The sequence below is a fragment of the Nycticebus coucang genome, chromosome 11, assembly GCF_027406575.1.
Source record: "Nycticebus coucang isolate mNycCou1 chromosome 11, mNycCou1.pri, whole genome shotgun sequence".
In the NCBI taxonomy this organism is placed as follows: Eukaryota; Metazoa; Chordata; class Mammalia; order Primates; family Lorisidae; genus Nycticebus; species Nycticebus coucang.
Window position 1 is genome coordinate 119,710,608 of NC_069790.1, and position 7,470 is coordinate 119,718,077.

Genomic DNA, 7,470 nt, shown 5'->3' on the forward strand with positions numbered 1-7,470 from the left:
CAGTTAGAAAATCAAAATTAATTACAAATTTTCATTTGTAGTAACAAAAATCTCAAGAATCTAGGAATAAGTCCACAAAAGATTTGTGTGGAAATTTTATAATTTCCTTCATTCCTTAACCCTCACAGCTGCTTAGGTTTTTTCATCTTATGAAGGGGCTGAAGCACAGAGATGCTAAGAAACTTACTCAAGGTCACACAGCTGGCAGGTGATGGGGCGTCCTCTGAGCTGGGGTTGTGTGGCTTCAGAGCAAAGACAGGCTCTAAAATATTCAGAGCAGGAGTCACACTGAAAGCTGGACCTTCACACTAGATTTGGTGTGGTCCGCGGCAAAACAGGGAAGAAAAGAATAGATTATTTTAAAAATCACTAACTTGCAACATCCATTCACATGCTGCTTTGTGAATGAGTGAGGCCCCAGTTGTGAGCTCTTTGAATGAGGGCAGTTGTACAACATGTCTCTGGCCCAACGCTGGGTCAGCCACACAGTAGGGGCTCAATAAACTGTATGTAAGCTGAATCATGTTTTTATTTGGATGTAAGACATAGGGAGGGGAGATGTTGGAATAAATCCATCAAGATTCTCCAAGTGTTTATCGAACCTTTGGGTTCTAATTGAAACTGTAAGCTGGTACCATTGATGCCTCTGGCTCAGCATTGTGTCTTGGTTTCCTCTGTTGACAGGCTGGTCACCAGTGTGACATGGCACACCCATTGAAAATCATTGTCCCGGGCGGCGCCTGTGGCTCAGTGAATAGGGCGCCGGCCCCATATGCCAAGGGTGGCGGATTCAAACCCAGCCCCGGCCAAACTGCAACAAAAAAATAGCTGGGCGTTGTGGCGGGCGCCTGTAGTCCCAGCTGCTCAGGAGGCTGAGGCAAGAGAATCGCGTAAGCCCAAGAGTTGCTGTGAGCCGTGTGACGCCACGGCACTCTACCCGAGGGCGGTACAGTGAGACTCTGTCTCTACAAAAAAAAAAGAAAATCATTGTCCCAGAGCAACAGTTTTCTTCTCTGAGTGCACATTGGATGAGATCACTTGGGAAAGGTTTAGTATATGTGCTGCCAAAGTGAGCACAACTTGGGAAAGGTTTAAACAATCAGATTCAGGCCCCACTTACACAGATTCTGATTCAATTGCTCTAGAGTGGGGCCTGCATCCGTATCTACTACTCTGTCACTGTGTGTGTGTGTGTTTGTGTGTGTGTGTGTGCGTGCGCATGAACTATTGAGATATAATAAATGTAGTGTACATTCCATTGGTATATTTTTAAGTTTCCAGGAGATTCTAATATGCACTCAGTATTCTAATATGCACTGAGAACCACTCCTGCTGGGAAAACTATAGAGCGATTAAAGTTAATCACTGGGGCTTTTCCCACTGTTGCCTTTCATCCTTGCTCCCTGCTTACCACAAGGAACTTCTGCACCTGGTCCCTGGAGGCAACATGTCATACTTATTCCATGTTCTTTCCACCCCAGAGAATTTCAGAGTGCCAGGAGCCCAACAGCATTGTCCATAGCCCCAGATGGGACAGGAAGAGGAACCACAGGTGTCCAAAGATGGGTGGGTGATGATCCCAGGGCAAGGAGCCATATGGTGCTGAAGTTCCAGGTTTCAGGGTCCCAGCTGAGAATTATCATCACCTTTTCTTCTCCTCCCCACCAGTAATCAAACTTATCTGGCTCTAAGCCCCAGCCCCTTAGGAAGTTCTCAAGTAGGGAGCTAATTAAATCAATCCATTCTATTGCACCCTCCCAGGAAATATTTGCATTTTTTTTTTTTTGCAGTTTTTGGCCGGGGCTGGGTTTGAACCCACCACCTCCAGCATATGGGGCTGGCGCCCTACCCCTTTGAGTCACAGGCGCCGCCCATGGAAATATTTGCATTTTACCAGAAACTCAGTTGACTTCTGGGCTGGTGTGAGAGACCAGGAGGCTATTCTTAGTCTGGAACACCTTTCCTTGTCCATCAGCCTTAGGATGGAATGGCAGGAACCGTGTTTCTGGACTTCCTACCTGAGAGAAGAGAAGAAAGAGGCTCCAGTCCCAGCACCTTAGTGCCATCCGCGAAGATCAGATACAATTACTGATCAAAGCTACAACTTGTGTCAAAAGGGGCTAAAAAGGAAGCTGAGAAGCCCTAAAGTCCACCCTTCTGATTGCTTAACTTTAAAACTTTTCCCAGCATCCCAGTCTTGTCTATGAAGCCGCCTCCTGTATGGGAGATATGGGAGAAACATGCACCTTGCTGTTACCAGACCTCTCCTCTTAAGGCACAGCCTGGCCCTGCGGCACCTGCTGGGAGGTAGGGGCAGGGCAGCATTCTTCGGACACCCCCTACCCACTGCAGAATCAAGTCTCTTACTGACCCCCACTCAAAGCCTTCTGTGAACTGTTTTCACCTTAGTCAAACAATCTCTTCATTCTGTGTTCTCTCTAGAACAGGCGTCCTCAAACTTTTAAACGGGGCCAATTCACTGTCCCTCAGACTGTTGGAGGGCCAGACTATATTTAAAAAAAAAACAACAATGAACAAATTCCTATGCACACTGCACATATCTTATTTTCAAGTAAAAAACAAAACGGGAACAAATATAATTCATACCGGTTCATGTGGCCCACGGGCCGCAGTTTGAGGACGCCTGGTCTAGAACATGTATTTTGGCCAGCCTGACCATGCCCTATTCCTGACGTGTACCCCCATTCTTCCTTGCTGTTCCTTCCCCCAGCCAGAAATACCTCCCTTAAATCCCCAATCTTATTTGACAAAGCCCAATTCAGTTCTGCCTCCACCATGATTTCTGTAGTCAGGAGTGATCAAAGTAACAGCAGTGACAGCTGAAGTTTAGTAAGTACTTATTATGACCAGGAACAGTACTGAGGACTTTTAAGGCATTGAATCTGCACAGAGATCTTGTAAAGTTTGGCACTCCTGCTTTACAATTTCAAACTTGTGCTCAGGAGCTTGTTCCAAATCACAAACCTGAGAATTAGAGAGCACAAGTTGAGTCCACATCCAAACCAGGTCCAGGTGATTTCCTGCTGCTCTCGACTGTCCCCTTCTGTTAGTTTAGCCCAAGTGTTTGCATGTCGCTATATTGTTTCACACTTGGTAATTCTAATTACTGGACAAGACTTCATGCATCTGGGGCACCATACTTTATTCAGGCATCTTTTGATTGTATGACATTTGGCTTTCCATAGATATCTTTGTGTCTATGGCTGTTTTTCTGTTTTAAAATTCTCAAAAATGGGGTGGTGCCTGTGGCTCAAGGAGTAAGGACGCTGGCCCCAAATACTGGAGGTTCAAACCTGGCCCAGGCCAAAAATTGCAAAAAAAAAAGAATTAAAATTCTCAGAAATAGGGTTACTGAGTGTGTATATTTTACAGATCTGGATAGAGAAAATCAAATTACTTGCCAAAGAATATTGCCATTAGCAATATATGGCTGTATTCAAATCACATCATATAATGAAATTTGTTTTTTTTTTTTTGTTTGAGACAAAGTCTCACTTTGTCACCCTCGGTAGAGTGCCATGGCATCACAGCTCATAGCAACCTCTTAGGCTTAGGCAATTCTCTTGCCTCAGCTTCCCGAGTAGCTGGAACTACAGGCACCTGCCACAATGCCCGGCTATTTTTTTGTTGCAGTTTGGCCCTGGGCCGCGTTCGAACCCGCCACCCTCAGTATATGGGGCCGGCGCCCTACTCAATGAGCCACAGGCCTCACCCTATGAAATTTGTTTTTTAATTTAACTTCAAATCTACAGAAAATGTGAAAAAATAACACAGTGAACATCTATCTATATAATACTTTATTGGTAATTCGCTAGTTTTTGGTATCTGGCCGTAGTCTCCTTTTCTATTGTTTAAGCACACAGTCAATGGTATTTTGTCTTAGCAGACAAAACTAAGACAACTTCAATTTAAATTTTTGAGAAGGCATTACTTGCTATTCCCAAACACTAGGGGGCAATAGAGTGAGTCACAAGAGTGACTGATGTGTCCAAAGGGCTCACCATGTGCCTGGCACTACGGAAAGCTTTTCACTCATGCTGATTTATTTACAGCTCCCTCTACAGTTCCATAGGATGAGGCATTGCTGGCTGGGTGCCTGTGGCTCAAGCAGTTAAGGCGCCAGCCACATACACCTGAGCTGGCGGGTTTGAATCCAGCCCAGGCCCACCAAACAACAATGATGGCTGCAACCAAAAAACAACAGGGTATTGTGGCAGGCGCCTGTGGTCCCAGCTACTTGGGAGGCGGAGGCTGGAGAATCACTTGAGCCCGGGAGTTGGAGGTTGCCACAGCTGTGATGCCATAGGACTCTACCCAGGGTGACAGCTTGAGGCTCTGTCTCTAAAAAAAAAAAAAAAAAGAAAGGATGGGGCATTGCTATTAGGACCTTCCTTTTATGGATAAGGTAGAGCCCTCCTGCCCCGGGTTACAGAAGTAACATGTGTGAAGCCTGGGTGTAAACTGAGGCAGTAAGTTTCCTCAGAAAGGCAGCCTTTCCCAGCCTCATTTTCCGCTTCAGTGAGTACACTGGTATCTAACCCTAAGATGTCACTACGTTTCCTGAGATGACCCATATGAGGGCTCCTTGCAGGGTCTGACACATGTGGAGTTGCTCCAGGAACATTAGGTATTGTCATCTAGAAGGAACTCCCCACATCCCCTTGGAACTGGAAAAAGTAAATTTCAGACAAGGTGAAAGAAATCCCTCTGTGCTGAAAGGTTGGCCTTCGGCTTGTAATGTCTCACAGTGACTTAGACATCATTGGGACAAGTGTTATCTGGCCCAGCTGCAGCTGAGCACAATGTGGGTGTCTTTGTCGACACATGAACGTCCTGTGCCAGCTCCCTGAGACCTATGTGGACAGTTCTGGGCCAGGATCAGGATCTGCTTTCCCAGCAGTTTTGCTGGGTCTGGGGCTGTGGCGACACTCTCCTGTCTTCTGTCCAGGCTGATGGTGCTGGCATGTCCTTATTCAGCAATTCCCCCCTCTCCCAGACCTGAGGCCTCGGAGGTACCTTGACTTATTGACTAAACCCTTTCCAAATGTATTACATTTCACATAAACTCAATTAAAATTAGGTCTCCTTTCAGAATTACACTTTGTGTTGTGAGTATATATCACTGCTCCCTGTGAACAGAAACGGGACCTAATTAAAGAGCTGTGTCTGTCACAAGGTCTTAGCTACTTAGAAGTTATTTGAACTTGAACCCTGAACTAGGGGACCTCCTCTCATGTGCACCCCACTGGAGCTGCACCCCTGATGCCTACCTGTGTCTCTAGTGGATGTTTTTTCTCCTAAAATCCTCCCAGCCCCTCTTCAGTCCTGCTTCTTTATTCTTCAGCACCATGATTCTCCCCTTTGGGACTTTACATCTCTGCTGTGACCTCTGTTTACAGAGCCATCCCAGTAGGTAGAAAAGAAGATTCTGCAACACTCATGTAGGAGGCTTTCTCTCTACTCTGCTCATTAACATCAAAGATGATGCCCATGAGCTAGTATTTAAGACAAAGAAAGAGAACTGATGCTAAAGTTTATGTGCAAAAACCAACCAGCTGATTATGATCCATCCATCTTCTTAGTCTCAGGCTAGCTGTGCACACCTGCCCTCCATGCACACACACATCCTTGCACATGCACCCACACATACATGTGCCTTCTTTCCAAGGTTGCCTCTTGTGAGCATTTGAACTTGCTTTGAGGCACACGGGAGAGCTGATGAGGGAGCCTGGGCAGGGATGGGCCTCACTGTGCTTGGTGTGGTGACTCCATCTGTTCTAGCCAGCCTCTGCTCCCTCACTCAGGACCCCTGAAAATACATAAGCTCGGGTGGCGCCTGTGGCTCAGCGCGTAGGGCGCTGGCCCCATATGCCAAGGGTGGCGGGTTCAAACCCAGCCCCGGCCAAACTGCAACAACAAAAAAAGAAAATACATAAGCTGCTCACCCTGGGGGACCTCCATTTTAGATTAAGAAATGATGAGTTTAGGACTCCAGCATTTATCTCCATAAAACTAAACCTACCAGGGAGGGCAGACTCTAAGGTGCCCCATGAACCCCTCTGCTTGGTTTCCCCTCCTTTGTATAACCCCTTCTCTTGGCGTGAGTGGAGCCTGTGACTTAGCTTCTAACCCATAGACTGTGGCAAAGGTAATGGGTGTTGCTGCCATCATCACATCGTGTTACTTAAGATTCCATCTCATTAGTAGAGATTCTTTTGGCTGGTCTGATGAAATAAGTGCCATGTAGGGAAGCCCACGTGGCATAAAACCACAGTGACACTCAGGGTCTGAGGGCTGCAGCCCTCAGTCCTGCAGACACAGAGAAGTGAATTCCACCAATCTAAATTTCACCAGAGTGAGTTTAGAGCAGAATTTTTCCCAGTCAAGGCTCCAGGTAACAACACAGTTTGGCTGACGCCCCGCTATGCATTGCTATGCCTGGACTCTGGGCCCACAGAAACTGTCAAATAATAAGTGAGTGGTGTTTTAAGCCACTACATTTATGATATTTGTTATACAGAAATACATGATACACTTATGAAGTCAGACAATTAAGTTCCAGGACTCATTCTAGAAAAAGGGCTACATACCTCATTGCTGAATATCACTATGGTCACCCTCAAGGCACTCCCCTTGGGAAGCTGTGCACTGATGCCAGCGCCTAGTTCACCTTCAAAGCGATTTGGGAGCTCTTTTCTTGGAATGGCCATCAGAGCTGTCATCATATGAGGTGGAGAGTAAGTTTGTGAACTCATCCTAGAAAAAGTGCTACATACCGCTCTTTCGCATCCTCGCTTCGAAGATGACAAAGAAAAGAAGGAACAACGGTCGTGCCAAAAAGGGTCGTGGCCGTGTACGACCCATTCTCTGCACGAACTGTGCCTAATGTGTTCCCAGAGACAAAGCTATAAAGAAGTTCATCACTCGGAACACAGTGGAGGCCGCGGCTGTGAGGGATATCTCTGAAACGAGTGTCTTCGACGCTTATGTGCTTCCCAAGCTCTATGTGAAGTTACATTACTGCGTGAGTTGTGCCATTCACAGCAAGGTAGTCAGGAACCGTTCTCGGGAAGCCCGCAAGGACCGAACACCTCCACCCAGGTTTAGACCTGCGGATGCTGCCCCAAGACCTCCACCAAAGCCCATGTAAGGAGTTGAGTTCCTGAGGACTGAAAAATAACTATCCTTTGGGGAAAAAAGTAAAATGGAAATTATACTTAATGTAGCCTGTTGAGTGTATCTGTGCCTTATACCAGGTGTTGAAATACAAATTGCCATGTATTTTTTCATTGGAAAGAAAGTTTACTTCTGTAAATGAAACTTGTGGTCTTATCCATGGCCTCCAAAATTTTCATAGCTGTATGACAAAGGAGAGAGATTAGACATCTGAGTGTTGGATTAATTCAGCCTGGGCAAGTTTAAATTGGCATCTTAAAAAGGCAGAAATCT

At 46.1% G+C, this 7,470-nt stretch overlaps 1 pseudogene; it reads left to right on the top strand.

Annotated features, from left to right (window-relative positions):
- Positions 1-1,318: 1,318 nt before the first annotated feature.
- Positions 1,319-7,240, top strand: LOC128560379 (40S ribosomal protein S26-like; annotated as a pseudogene).
- Positions 7,241-7,470: the final 230 nt, after the last annotated feature.